At 41.3% G+C, this 15,182-nt stretch overlaps 1 pseudogene; it reads left to right on the forward strand.

The window, feature by feature from the left end:
* The window catches only part of LOC113651644, a 125,999-nt pseudogene that overhangs the window by 17,925 nt on the left and 92,892 nt on the right, over positions 1 to 15,182 (forward strand).

A 15,182-nucleotide genomic window follows, 5' to 3' on the forward strand; every position in this document is an offset into this window, starting at 1 on the left:
TATCATATATCAGATTGTGCTGATTTATGTCTCAAATGTAATAATAATGTACAAAATAATACGGTGTTCCTTCCTACTAATAATCATTACGATGCTGTGAAAAGATTAATAATGTTCTTATCTGGTGATCAGTTCAAAACATACCAGAAATCTAATATCCTGTAAGCTCACACCAGCTATTTACAAAAAAAAAACACACAAAAAAACATGTATGTAAATATAAGCAAGTACCCTTGTCCACTATTTATCACAATAATCATCAAGATAATTATCACAATATTTTGATTATTAAAAACTGTACTAAAAAAGTAATTATTTTACTTTTAATAGTGTGCTGAATCAGTCTGGGTGTGCATTTTTACTTTATGTCCTGACGATATCTGTTGAGCCTTTCACTTTTTTAAAATAACAGCACTAGTGGCAAAAATGATAAGTCCCCTGGCTCCTAAACAATCAAATCTATTTAAACTATTAAGTTTAGTTTATTTAAATAGATATCATGAACTAATGTGCAACCAATGATGTTATGTGCAGCCCATAGAATATAATAATATTCAAAATACAAATTGAATTTCATATGTACACAACAAAAGAATTACCATCCATTTATTAATGTCAGAGATATACAGATGTGGCTTTTAAGAACGCACGTCTTCTCCCGCGGCATTCGCCAATTAGTGCCGCAGTATGCCGCGGCATTCTGCAAGTCTCTTGGGGGGGCTATCTTAGCAATATATATATGGTATAGACGCTTATGAGGGAATTCTTGGGACAAATATGAGCCAAACCATACTGTGAAGGCATGAAATAGGAACAATATGTAAGGGTTATGAGCAATTAGCTCCTTTGCTAATTTATATTAGAATAGGGAGATAGTTAAATTAGGCTAAACTATAAGTCTCTTCTGTTTATTCAGGTATGCATTGATAATAATGGAAAAAAAAATTGTTTTTTTAAACTGTTGTTATAGCTGCAGTTCATGCCTGCAGTGTAAACAATGAAATCTCATGTCAGAATAACAGCATGTGAAAACATTAAATATTATCCACCAAATATTAGTGTTTAAGTAGAGCAGGTTGTTTACTTTGATGCATAGATTTATTGCGTCTGACCTTGTTTGTATTTTCTCTACCTCAATTTCTTTCTTTCATTCTTTGGATTTGCTTCCGACTGTTTTCTGATGCTGATTTTGGATTAAGTTTCAGTTTTATTTGATATGAATTAAAACTGCATATGGATCCTAGAACTTCTGTTTGAGTGAATCATTACAGTAAGCACTGGTGAGAGCTCGCTTTTTCGAGGTCATGGGAGGAGGTAGGAATGGTTGTTGCCCTAGTTGTCCTACTGCGGAGAGATCTAATTGCTAATGCTGGTGAGCTGCTTCTAGTCAGGCCAGCATAACAACTTTCAGACTTCAAGCATCTCAGAAGTTGCTACATCACATTACTGGCTTGGAAAGACAGCCACCGTGCTCACATCTAAGAACTGCTTTTTTTACAAAGCCAGGTCACATTATGAGCACAGGGTGGGCAGACGAGGGAGGGAAGGAAGGTGCAACATTGATCTCCTATCATGGCGCATACACCTCCCTCTTGACCTAATAGAATATCTAAGGCTATTCTATTTTATGTTGTAGTCAATCTAAGAGCTGTGAGTTCTTGTCTGATTAGCAGGGTTAATATAACCTGTGACTTCTAGTTGATTCCATACCTTAGTCATCCCATATTGTGGGAAGAAGGAGTCAAAGAATTTACTCAGCTTACCTTTTAGTCTATGTTCTGTTGGAGGAAAGTCATCATCAGAAACTCACTTTATCAGTGAGTGTGAGTGAAGTATGACCACACCCGGATACTTAAACCTTGCTAAAGTACATACTCCTTACCAGTCACTGGGTACGGCCAGATACAATGTTTTACCACAGACCCAGTACCAATCATCAGCCCTGAGTAATGTGCCGGTGTTAGATGGATGAATAAGGGAACACTCATCTGAATATGGGTAATACAAGTGCGTGCACCTATAGCTGGCAATATTACCTAATAGTATGTTTCCTGTTCCTACAAAACAGTGTGTTGTTTAATTTGGCAAGAGGCTGTGCAACAAATGTGTTAACCCTTGTTTGATTTAATTTGAGTGTTCATTTCAACACACTCATTAGTGTCCATAGACATATAGTGGCATTAGTTAAATCAGTTCTCCCAGGACCTCCATCTTCACACCACAGGGAGGCCAATGAATTTATCACCAGACTTAAATGGGTACCATTCGGGACTCCATGAGCATCCTGCTTCCACACGCAGTAAGATTTTCTCTAGTATTGGGCTATGGCCTTCAGTTCACTACCATTACCTCTCATGGGGATCATTGTGTGTTTGCTTGCAGCCATGGGGACCATCATACACACTGCCCCCTTCTACTGATAAATCGGCACAGAGCATTAATACAACCATCTGTGTCAAGGGAACTGGCCATTTCAAGGTGAACTGCTCTGCTGGCTAAGCAGGTAAAGATGACACCATAACGTTTTACTGTGCCTCTCCCTCGCTTCACCTCTACTGGTCCAAAATAGTCAACACCTGTATTAGTGAATGGCGGATGGTCTGGCAGGATTATCTCCTTGTGCAAGCCAGCCATTTTCTGCCCCATCATTCTCGCATTATATTTTTTACAGAAGCAGCACTCTGCTATGATCTTCCTTAGCTGTGGTAGCACCTGTAATCCAATATTTCCTCCTTGATATTGTCAACATATGGTTACACCCACTATGGCCAAGCCGTTGATGTAAATTCTTCAATAAAATGGTAGCCACATGCTGATCTTTAGTGAGGAGTAGTGGATACTTTGTGTCTTCTGGCAATGAGCCTCATGTCAATATCCCTCCAACTCTCAGAAACCCATTATCCAACCATGGGTCCAGCTCATAGATGGTAATGTGTTTGCTTACTGTATTCTTTCCAGAAGACATAGCAGCAATCTCCTCAGGAAATCTTTGCTGTTGGCAGTAGCAGATTATAGCCGACTCTGCTTCCATAAGATCCTCTACAGACAGGATTTGGGCTGTGGGATGTGGTAGCTCAGTGGTTAATGTGTTGGGCTACTGATTGGACGGTCATGGGTTCGAACCCCAGGTCCACCAAGCTGCCACTGCTGGGCCCCTGAGCAAGGCCCTTAACCGTCAGTTGCTCAGTTGTAAGTCACTTTGGATAAGGGTGTCTGCTAAATAATGTAATGTAAATGATTTGTCCTCCTGTTGTACCTTTACTTATTAGATGTTGGCATCAGACTCCCTCCTCATGCGAGCCCTTGTTAATAATATTCTTTTCATCCTAAACATCCAGGCAACTGCCACTCGAAGTCTCCTCCAATCTGAAAAGTAAGCCATTAGCAGATTTGTACCCTCCATTGCATCTTGGGTATTTACCGCATTCACAAAGGCTTCTTTCTTGACCTTGATGTCATCAACCAATACTGAAGTATGCACAATGTTTTTGGGCCAATCCTCTTCTGTTTTATACAGGAACTTGGGGCCTTCTATCCATCTGTTGTTCTTAATAAAATCTCCAGCCCTCTTTCCTCTGGATGCATCATCTGTTGGATTCTCCTTTGTGCCAATATATCGCCATTGTGCCGTCTTTGTAGCCACCCTGACAATGGAAACTCTGTTTGCAACAAAGGTATGAAAACGCTTGTCTTCATTGATGACATACATTAAACAGATTCTTGCAGCTGGAGTCTCAGCTTCTTCTTTAACATTAGGTCTACACGGACAGCAAGCACAGCAGCAGTTAGCTCTAAAAGGGGAACAGTAATGGCCTTTAAAAGGTGTTACTCTAGATTTTCCCAAAAGAAAGGCAACCTTGAGGTCATTGTTGTTATTCTTTATTCTAAGATAAGTGATAAGTGACATATCCTTGTTCGCTTGCATCATAGAAGTTATGAAGCTGAGCAGATATGTAGGACCCTCAGCTCATGGGCTTTATGCATCTCTCAACTTTGAATTCAGAGAGTGCATTCAGATCCTTTAACCACCTCATCCAATGTCATGGGGCACAGTCTCATCCCATCCAAACTTCCTCCTGCATAGCTCCTGTAACAATCTTAGCGCCAAAAATCCAAATGGAGTGTATAATGAACTGGAAACTGAAAACATACCACGTCTTGTGCAGGATTTCTCCTGAAGTTCCATTTTTAACATAAATGAGTCAGTTTCTGCACACCATAGCAAACCAAGAGCTCTTTCAACAGGCAGGCTGTCTCTGTCCAGATCTAGCTTCTTCCACTCTTTGGCTCGGTACTCCTCGGGAAGAGTTTGAAGAACAGTGCGCTTGTTGCTACTCCATTTCATCGCTGACAAAGAATAGAAAGGTCTTTAACTAAACAAGCTGCTGCTTCTTCAGATGCCACACTCTTAAGGCAATCGTCCACATAAAAGTTTTCTTTGAGTTTGAACCACCTCCTCTCAAAACTCAGACTCATGATCATCTGCTGTTTTTCCTCAAATCAAAAACAACTCGGAGGAGAGACAACACCAAAAAGATGGACAGTCATACAAAACACTGTCACTTCTTTTGTAAAGTCTCCTTTTTGCCACCACAAGAAGCAAAGAAAGTCACGATCTTCTTCTGCCACCTTAACCTGATAAAACATTGCTTGTATATATGTAGCCCATGACAGCAACCAAGTCTTGCCTAAACCTCAGGAGGACTCCAAGCAATGTACTTGTAAAATTGGGACCTTGCAAAATAACTTGATTCAGGGATGTTCCTTTAAATGCTGCACCACAATCAAAAACCAACCGAATGGTTTCTTTTCCTGGGATGAAGTACACCGTGGTGAGAAATGCACCACACCTTGCCGTTTTCACCTTTCAGCTGTTGAGAGGGAACTGGCTCTGCATATCCATTGTTGAGCATCTAATTGACAAATGCTACATACTCATGATAAAACTGCTCATCTCTCTGGAATCTCCTCTTCAAGCCAAGTATGTTTTGCAACAGAAAAGTTGTTAGGAAGATACACATTTTCCCTTTTGAATGGCAACTTCAAGGTGTAATGATTATCCTCAAGCTTGGCAGAAGTTTCTGCAATCTCCAAGAATCTAATATCCTCTCTTAATAATGCTTGCTCTTCTGCAACTTGATCGTTGAAATCATGGTTGTATTGTTTAGACAACATCTCCGCCAATCTACACACAGAAATCCTGTTGACCACTGCAATCCTGTCTTCATTGTCAAAGTTGCCTGCATGCAAAGAACCATTAATGACCCAACCCAAAGCCGTTCTTATGGCATAAGGGCCATCTCCATGGCTGTTTATGACTTCCCAAGGCTCCAACATAATTGGTGAATTGTTTCCAACCAACAAGTCAACATTAGCCATTATGCGAGGCCATTTAGATACAATAGCTCTCATATTGCTTGGCAATCCAACTCCTGAAGATACTGCAATTCCTCATCGACATTACAACAACCACGCAAAAATAGAGCATAAGACTGTAAAGCATTGACATCCTCTCCATTTATTAAGGCTCTTTCCAAGTAAGCAGTGGCAATCTTGTACTTATTGCCAAAATGTTCCTGTAATAGCTGTTTTGCCTTAGCATAGCCAAAGTCAGGGGTCAAATGTAGACAACTACGTACAAGCTCCCTTGGCTGCCCCCTAGTGAACTGTTCCAAGTTTGCTTGCCTTTTCCTCAATTCCCTTTTCAAATGTCCTGATGAATGAAACATACTGAAGAGGATCTCCATCAAATAAAGGAATATCTCTTGATAGTAAAGATGCAGAACATTGCTATTGGACAAGAGCTGCTGTTATTTCATTTTGTTTTTGCATTATAGTGACAATGTCACCATATTGACTTTCAACGTTTGGCCGAGAAATCCTATCTGATGTAAGAGGTCTGTGAGGTTGCTCTGATGTACAAGTATCTGCTTGGAATTCTGCCTTCCTGAGTCTTTACATTCCTGCCAAGGCTGCTGCTGTATTTCCTGATATGGCTCAGAAGATGCCAAAGGCAGATCCACTGCTAATGTTGGATATGCAGTTTTGCAACTAACATCAAGATCAAACTCTTCTGCCATTGGATTTAGGATAGTTGTGGATGCCTTTCTTTGTTCCTTCTTCATTTGAGAATTAATTGAGACTTGCGTTACACTGCGATTGTCAGAGGCCTGTAGAACTGAGAGTTTGGCAGTGGATTATGCAAGCATAGCTTTTAGCTCCAGTTGCTCCTTTTTCCTCTTAATCATCTGCTCTTGCTCCTCCAAGGCATGCGTTTCCTTTAATGCTGCCATACGAGCGAGCAGCGCAGCCTTATTTGCCTCGGCTATGACTCTGGCAGAAGAAAAACTCTTGCATGTACTTGCTTTACCTGAATGTTTACTCCCAACATTTGAAATACTATCTTCTGGATTAACACCATCAACCTTACCATTCATTACCTCATTCATAGTAATTTGATCATTTTCATTACATGATACCCACATTTTGACCTCAGAAATAAAATCATGGTTTACCATATGTCATGTTTTTCTCTCTCACTTTCAGGTAACATACCCAACAAAGAATCATGAATACATTTTGCTTCATCACACAATTTTAAGAAATCATCAAAGGTACTTTGCACCCCCTTTATATGTCTTTTATTGAATCAAACCTTGTACCTTTTTTCTTAAATTAGCAATTTTAGTTAGTACAGATTTTCTATTACTCTGCAACCTTTCAACCTTTTCAGCAAATGCTTTAGCAAATCAATTTCACATTTGTCAAGTCAAGTCAAGTCACCTTTATTGTCACATCACCACGGCACTTAGTGAGTGAAATTCTTGGGAGCGAGCTCCAGAAATTGCAGAACCATTTACATACAATAGTAGAAACATAAATAGAACAGTTTACAGACAGGTTAAGAAAAAAAAATGTGCAAAATGCTCAGTACCATTGAAATGTGCAAATGTGGAAAATGTGGAAAGGATGCAATGTGCTCATACATAGTCAGTACACACAGTGTACTACTAGACATATATATGGCCATACATATATGTATGTATAAGTATAAATATAAATAATATATATAAAGTATTTTATACATGTAATATTATGTAACATGTTAAGGTGCAACGGACTGTACAGATACAGAAATGTCCTGTGGTACAGATAGCTTATTGTCAGATAGATTGTTATTTTAAATTAAATGCAGTGTGTGTATAGTCCCGTGTGTATTGATGCAGTACGAATACAGTGTGCGTGTGTGCATGTGTGTATAGTCCGGTGTTGAACTGTTGAATATGCTGTGTGCTGTGTTAGTTATGGCTGTTAATTAGCCCAATGGCCTGAGGGAAAAAGCTATCCCTCAGTCGACTAGTGCGGGATCGGATGCTGCGGAGACGTCTTCCTGAGGGGAGCAGAGAGAGCAGTCTGTGGGATGGGTGGCTGGAGTCATTAATGATCCTCCGAGCTTTCCTTATGCACCGCCTGTTGTAGATGTCCTGGAGGGAGGGAAGCTCACCTCCAACAATGTGGCTGGCAGTTCGCACGACCCTTTCCAGAGGCTTACGGTTGCCAACGGTGCTGTTTCCAAACCAAGCGGTGATGCAGCCTGTCAGGATGCTCTCTATAGTGCAGGTGTAGAATGTTCTGAGGATACTGGGGCTCATTCCAAACTTCCTCAGCCGTCTCAGGAAGAATAGGCGTTGGTGTGCCTTCTTCAGCACTGTGTCGGTGTGTGTAGACCAGGTGAGATCCTCACTGATGTTAACACCCAGAAACTTAAAGCTGCTCACACGCTGCACATGTGTCTTGTCGATGAAGATGGGTCTGTGTTCTCTGCTCTGTCTTCTGAAATCAACCACCAGCTCCTTGGTCTTGTCAATGTTTAGTGAGAGGTGGTTCTTCTGACATTATTTGGTGAGGGTGCTTTCTGTAGGCCGTCTCATCGTTGTCGGTGATCAGGCCTATCACGGTTGTATCATCAGCGAATTTGACGATAACGTTGGAGCTGTGTGTAGCTGTACAGTTGTGTGTATACAGGGAATACAATAGAGGGCTGAGGACACAGCCCTGAGGAGCACCAGTGTTGAGGATCAGTGGGGATGAAGTATTGCTGCCCATTCTCACCACCTGACTTCTGCCTGTCAGGAAGTCCAGAATCCAGTTGCACAAAGATCTGTTTAGTCCCAGAGTCTGGAGCTTCGCTACAAGTGTGGCAGGCACTATTGTGTTAAATGCTGAGCTGTAGTCCACAAACAGCATTCTCACATAGGTGTTCTTATTGTCCAGGTGGGAGAGAGCAGTGTGTAGGGTGAGAGCGATAGCATCATCTGTGGAACGGTTGCTGCGGTATGCAAACTGTAGCGGATCAAGTGAGGCAGGCAGCACAGAGCAGATGTAATCTCTGATGAGTCTCTCAAAGCACTTACTGAAGATGGGTGTGAGAGCAACTGGCCTCCAATCATTTAGGCATGTGATTTTATTTTTCTTTGGTATGGGTACTATGGTGGATTTTTTGAAACATGATGGAACCACAGACAGACACAGGGAGAGGTTGAAAATGTCTGTGAACACACCGGCCAGTTGGGATGTGCATGCTCGGAGCACACGACCTGGGATGCCGTCAGGACCCGCAGCCTTGCGGATGTTTACTCGTCGGAAGGATCGGGTTACATCCGCGACAGAGACGGAGAGCGCACTCACATCTTCTGCAGCAGCCGCGGGAGCGCTCTCTGTGTGGGCGAGGTTGTGAGCCTCGAAACGAGCACAAAAGTTATTTAGCTCGTCCTGTAGAGAGGCGGCAATGTTCACAGTCGCTGGTTTGCTCCCTTTAAAGTCCGTGATGTTGTTGATGCCCTGCCACATGCTTCTTGCTTCGTTGGTGTTGAAATGTTCTTCAACCTTGTTTTTGTATTGTCTTTTTGCGGTTTTGATGGTTTTCTTGAGATCGTAGCTGGCTTGTTTGCGATCGTCAGGATTCCCGGATTTAAAAGCAGACGTCCGCGCTGACAAGGCCGCTCGAACATCGCTATTAATCCACGGTTTTTGGTTGGGGTAGACGCGGATTGTTTTTGTCGGCACAACATCTTCTACACACTTCCTGATGAAACACGTGACAGAATCTGAGTACGCCTCTATGTCGTCATCAGACGCTGCCCGGAACATGTCCCAGTCCACGTGAGAAATGTTCCGGGCAGCGTCTGATGACGACTTTGTTTGTCCATTCGAACATCAACGTCAATACAAACACTATTGTTCACCTGAAGCGCTTCCATTTGCCTATGCTCAGCTTCAGCTGTCTCCATAATCCACAGAATGTTCAAAACACGATGTAAACAATTAACGATAGTTCGTAAAGTTAATTATTTTCTTTGACAACCAATGCATTGGATTTATGTCCCATAATGTGTTAATTTAAATGGCCATTCAAAATTAAGTAGCGCTATTAGATATACCTCTTCACGTTGGGCGCCATTACTGAACAAAAGGCTCTCTGCTGGTGTTTGTAAAACAGCTACGATATCCTTGCGCTGTTAGATGGTCTTTATACCAGATAAAAAGACATGCACATATACTCCACAGATCTGTGTTGTCCTCTTATCGTATTTGCAGCTGATTTCAGATGTAAATTAGATCGATGCACAGTTACTCCAATAATCCACTTGATCTTGAGCAGCAAATGATGAACTCCAAATAATGTTGGCTAAACACAGCTCTTTTAGGTAAACCAAGTGTTTTGACTAAATGTAAGCAGTTACGTCTACACTTGAAGCAGCTGAGGGTTGCTGGACGGTGTATGTTTGTACGCGCTCACTTGGCTTTCATCAATTTACATTAAATCAATGTCCACTCACCATTGAATTCTCAGAGTATCCATTTTATTTAATGTGTTGGGTTGCATGGTTGTTAACAGCGTTGCCTCATGATACGGTCAAAAAACTGTGTGCGCACCTTCCTCCAGCAACACCTGTCACCTGACGGAAGGTTCCTTCCAATATATACTCATTAATAGAACAGTGCCCCCTAGTGGACACCTTTACAAAGACAAATGGCTCTTACACACATAAGACTCATTTGTGATCATTTTGGCAGTGTCTTTACCCTGTTCATGTATTATCTTTTTCAATTTGGATTAGGTTACCTTTCAGCAAGTCTAACTGTTTCAAAGAGAGATTCAACGTATAAAGTATCACACTGGTAGGCACGGGCAAGAATAAAAAGGTTTCACAATTTATTGTGTTCTGCCATGCTGCAGGACCCAACACTCCTTGTACAGTATAGCATGAGTAAGGCTGGGTCCCAATTATTGATTACATCAAGATTTTACAGACAGGATTCAAACAAGCTCATCAGCTCATCTCCTGATTAAGCAAATCTGGTCTTACTAAAGTCTACTAGAAAGTCTACTAGAAGCTGTTTATGCCTAAGTTCTGACAACTCATCTCCAGTCCCCTGTGCCCTTGTCATAATGTAAGAAATCAACTGCTGGCAATGACAATTTCTTGTCACAATAACTCCCAGTCATAAGCATAGAAGGACATTTTCTCTTGTCTTGTTTTATGTAGCTTTATGTTGTTGTATTTTTGGTGCACCCTTATCCTGGACAAACGTTGCTTCATTTCACTGTGTGGACATACAGGTATGGTTGAAATGACAATAAAAGCTTCTTGACTATAAATACGCATTCTCACCTTCCACACAGACCAAGTGTCTGCCTGCACTTTAGTCCGTGTCCTAGTGAACCAGAATCAATGTATTTATTCCTAGAGACTTTAAAGAAGTTCTGTAGGTCACTCTGGATAAGGTCATCTGTCAAATGGCATACATGTAAATCTAAATGTAAATGGACAGTGCTGTCCTCTGAAAGATGTACCTCTGCTCTTTAGTTTGTATTCAAATCTGGCTGAACTTTAGGATGTCAGTGGAATGCAGGAACATGTTAAGTAGAGTTTACGTAAAAAAGGGCAAAGGGACAGAGTGATTTGCATAAGCCATTTTGCGTGAAAGAAGGCAAATAAACTGTTCAGGATTCTAGTATCTGAAGGTCACAGAGTCAAAAAATTAAATTGATGATATTTGATTTGATTGAGCTCCATAATAAATTGATTGAGCTCCATAATACAGTACCCCATGACTTGAGCTGTTTCCTAACACTTAATATGGATAAATGTTTTGAAATATGTACAGTTACAGTGTTAGAGTTTCACTGTAAATATCATGACACATTTTTGTTATAAATACATTTTCACCATGTCTCTCTGCTCCTTTTACAGCACTTGATTGACTAGAACATATTGTTGGTGTTAAGGGAAAAGTCCTTTCCTGGCTCATTTTACTGATCGCTTTCAGTTGATAGATCTAAATGGTGACTTCTCTAATCAAAGTAAGGTAATGTTCAGCATTCCGCAAGGTTCTGTTTTAGACACTTGCATTTCTCCCTACAGTATATATGCTTTGCCTTGGTGTAATCATTTATATGGCATCGGTTTCCACCATTATGCTGATGACACGCAGCTATATGATTCAGATAAGATAATCCAAATTGGTCTCTGATTTAGAGTTCACATATATAATGGTTAAATGTTAGCCATCTTTTATCTAAGAAATATTGCTAAGATAAGAAATATGACGCCATTACATTCATGTTTTTGTTACCTCTAGGTTGGATTATTTTAACGCTTTACTGTCTGGATGTTCCAGTAGGAGCACAAAAAAACAAGTCCTAACTAGAACCAGAAATATGATATCACCCCGATCTTATCCACACTGAATTGGCTCCCAGTCAAATTTCCCATTGATTATAAAATTCTGTTACTAACCTATAAAGCACCAAATGGTCTCATGTCACAGTACCTGAGTGATCTTTTTTTTTTTTTTTTAATGATCTGTCACACCTTTGATTAAAAGGTGCAGGCTATTTGGTAGTACCTCAAGTGCAAAAGGCCATAATCAGGTGGTAGAGCTTTTTCATACCGAGCCTCAGTCACCAGGGGCCTTATTTATAAAACTGTGCGTAGGATCCTACTAAAAGTTTACGTATGCCCAAAAGCCAAAAATATTCAAAAAATATTCAGATTTACGTACAAAACCGTGCGTACGCACACCTGTAAGCAATGTTCCCTTTATAAATCACAGATCACCCGCAGATGTGCGTACGTGAACCAGCCTCATATCCTGCCCTGTACACGCCCATTTTTAACCATAAATAGTCAATGCAAATCATCTCATGATTGCTGATCTGCATGTAAATGAGAGTGGAATCTCATATATACCTGGAAAACTGGCATGCAACTCGCCAATTAATTAATCCAAGAAAGTGAAAACGTGTATTTTTGTAACTTTGAATAATGGCGACAGGTGAGAAAAGAGGAAAAAACCTTAATTTCTCAGACACTGAGATTGAAACACACAGTTGGAGGCTCGGAAAACTGTGTTATTTGGTGGCCACAGCAGTGGGGTCACTAATAAAAAGAAGCAGCGCGAGTGGCAAAGTATTGCTTCTGCCATCAATTGTGTCAGTGGGACAGAACGGACAGTTGCAGAATTTAAAGAAAAAATGGTCCTGAAGGAATACAAATTTTTTACCAACATATTACATTTGTGTTTTATTAGGCTATATACATAAATAGCAATATTGGTTTTCAAAAAGTTTTATTTACATGTGCTTACAGTATGCAAAATATGTGAAATAAAGATTCTCATTCATTTAGGGTGGAGGCAAAGAGAAAACTGTCCTCCCACCGCCAGAGCGTGGCTGCAACTGCTGGGGGCCCAAGTACAGCTGATCTCACATCAGTGGACAGCAAAATCGCGGCTATAATTGGGGAGGTCAGCATGTGTGGGATTGTGTCGGAAAAGGAGGGAGACACTGACGTGATTGAAACCACAGAGGAGTAAGGTTAAACAGATTTTTAATCATTAACACTGTACATTTGATTGTGTGGGGTGATAAATGGATAAATGTTGCCAATTGTTTGTCCTCCAGTCCTTTCGGTGTCTGAAGCTGTGGGTGAACAGGAGGTTCAGGATGAGGGGTTCTCAGATGCAGATGCACAGCTTCCGGCTCAAAGCAGTGCCCCTTCTGCGTCTGGCATGTCCAAAAGTGGTCGGGTACTCACTGACGCAGTCCTGCAGTTACAGCAAGAGACAATAAACGCTGTCAACAGGGTTGCAGATGAGCTACGGCAGATGAGAGAAGTGATGCAAGAAATTGCACAATCATTAAAAGATGCAGTTAAAACATGAACCTTGTGTTTTGTCTTTCTTTACAAACGCCGCATGACATCCTCACGGATTCAGGGGGCCGTGGCTCGGGGTCATAATGGATAAGGGCGTCTGCCAAATGCTGTAAATGTAAATGTAATGCTGGGGTAGAGGGAGATCAGGAGGATTCCTCAATGGGGTTAGGAGCCAGCGTCTCAGGGGGTAGCCACTGTCGCCTGCAGATTATAATATTAAAAGCAAAATGTTTAGAATTATAATAAAAAAAAAATTGTTACATTTTCTACTTTTTAATATTGTTAAACTCACCAAGAAGCCAGCCATCACATAGCTACTGTGCCTGCATTTAGTCTGTTCCCTACACTGTTATGTGTCAAGATAAAGGAATCATGTGTTGAACCAGGCCAGCGTGCCACAATGTTCAAGTCAAGTCAAGAAGCTTTTATTGTCATTACACCATATATAGCTGTTACAGTACACAGTGAAATGAGACAACGTTTCTCCAGGATTAAGGTGCTACATAAAACAAAGACAGGGCAAAGGACATGTAAGTAGTCTTAGCCACCTAAAGTGCAACTGTGCAACCTGGTGCAAACAGTGCAGGACAAGACAGACAAGACAGTGCAGGACAAAAGACAGTGCAGGACAAAAAACAGTGCAGACATTAAGTTACAAGACAATACAAAAAGTACAAAAAATGCAATACACAAAAGACAATAAACAGTAACAGAAACAGCGCCGACCGACCAGTGTGTGTACTGTGTGTGTATACTGTGTGTGTATACTGTGTGTGTGTGTGTGTGTGTATACTGTGTGTGTGTATACTGTGTGTGTATACTGTGTGTGTGTATACTGTGTGTGTATACTGTGTGTGTGTATACTGTGTGTGTATACTGTGTGTGTGTATACTGTGTGTGTATACTGTGTGTGTGTATACTGTGTGTGTATACTGTGTGTGTATACTGAATGTTCAAACAATATTTCGTGCAGTAACATTAGAATGAACAGCAGCAGGTTCTTAGCAGCAGGTCCTTTGGATTGTATATAGAGTTGTGCAAAAAACAGCAGATGACTGAAATATTGTATAGTATGTGCGAAATGGCTGAGATATTGTACAATATGTGTAAAAATGACTGAAATGATGGACAGTATGTGCAAAAACAGCAGAAAAGTGTGCAAAACAGTGTGTGTGTTTTGTGAGGGTCTGTGCAGTCCATACAGATGATGTGTGTGTATGTTGTGCTCAGTATAGTATAGTATAGTATAGCTCAGTATAAAACTGTTACGCAGTCTGGTCGTGAGGGCCCGAATGCTTCGGTACCTTTTTCCAGACGGCAGGAGGGTAAAGAGTGTGTGTGAGGGGTGTGTGGGGTCATCGACAATGCTGTTGGCTTTGCGGATGTAGCAAGTGGTGTAAGTGTCCATGATAGAGGGAAGAGAGACCCCAATGATCTTCTCCGCTGTCCTCACTATCCGCTGCAGGGTTTTGCAATCCGAGATCATACAGTTCCCAAACCAGACAGTGATGCAGCTGCTCAGGATGCTCTCAATGGTCCCTCTGTAGAACATAGTCAGGATGGGGGGAGGGTGATATGCCTTTTTCAGCCTTCGGAGGAAGTAGAGACGCTGCTGGGCTTTCTTGGTGATGGCGCTGGTTTTGAGTGACCAGGTGAGGTTCTCCGCTAGATGAACATCAAGAAATTTGGTGCTCTTGACGATCTCTACAGATGATCCATCGATGTTCAGCGGAGAGTGGTCGCTCTGTGCTCTTCTGAAGTCAACAACCATCTCTTTAGTTTTGTCCACATTCAGAGAAAGGTTGTTGGCTCTACACCAAGCAGTTAGTTGTTGCACCTCCTCCCTGTATGCTGACTCATCGTTCTTGTTGATGAGACCCACCACGGTCGTGTCATTGGCGAACTTAATAATGTGATTCTATCTGTGCATTGCTGCACAGTCGTGAGTCAGCAGAGTGA

This window comes from Tachysurus fulvidraco, chromosome 5 (assembly GCF_022655615.1).
Source record: "Tachysurus fulvidraco isolate hzauxx_2018 chromosome 5, HZAU_PFXX_2.0, whole genome shotgun sequence".
NCBI lineage: Eukaryota > Metazoa > Chordata > Actinopteri > Siluriformes > Bagridae > Tachysurus > Tachysurus fulvidraco.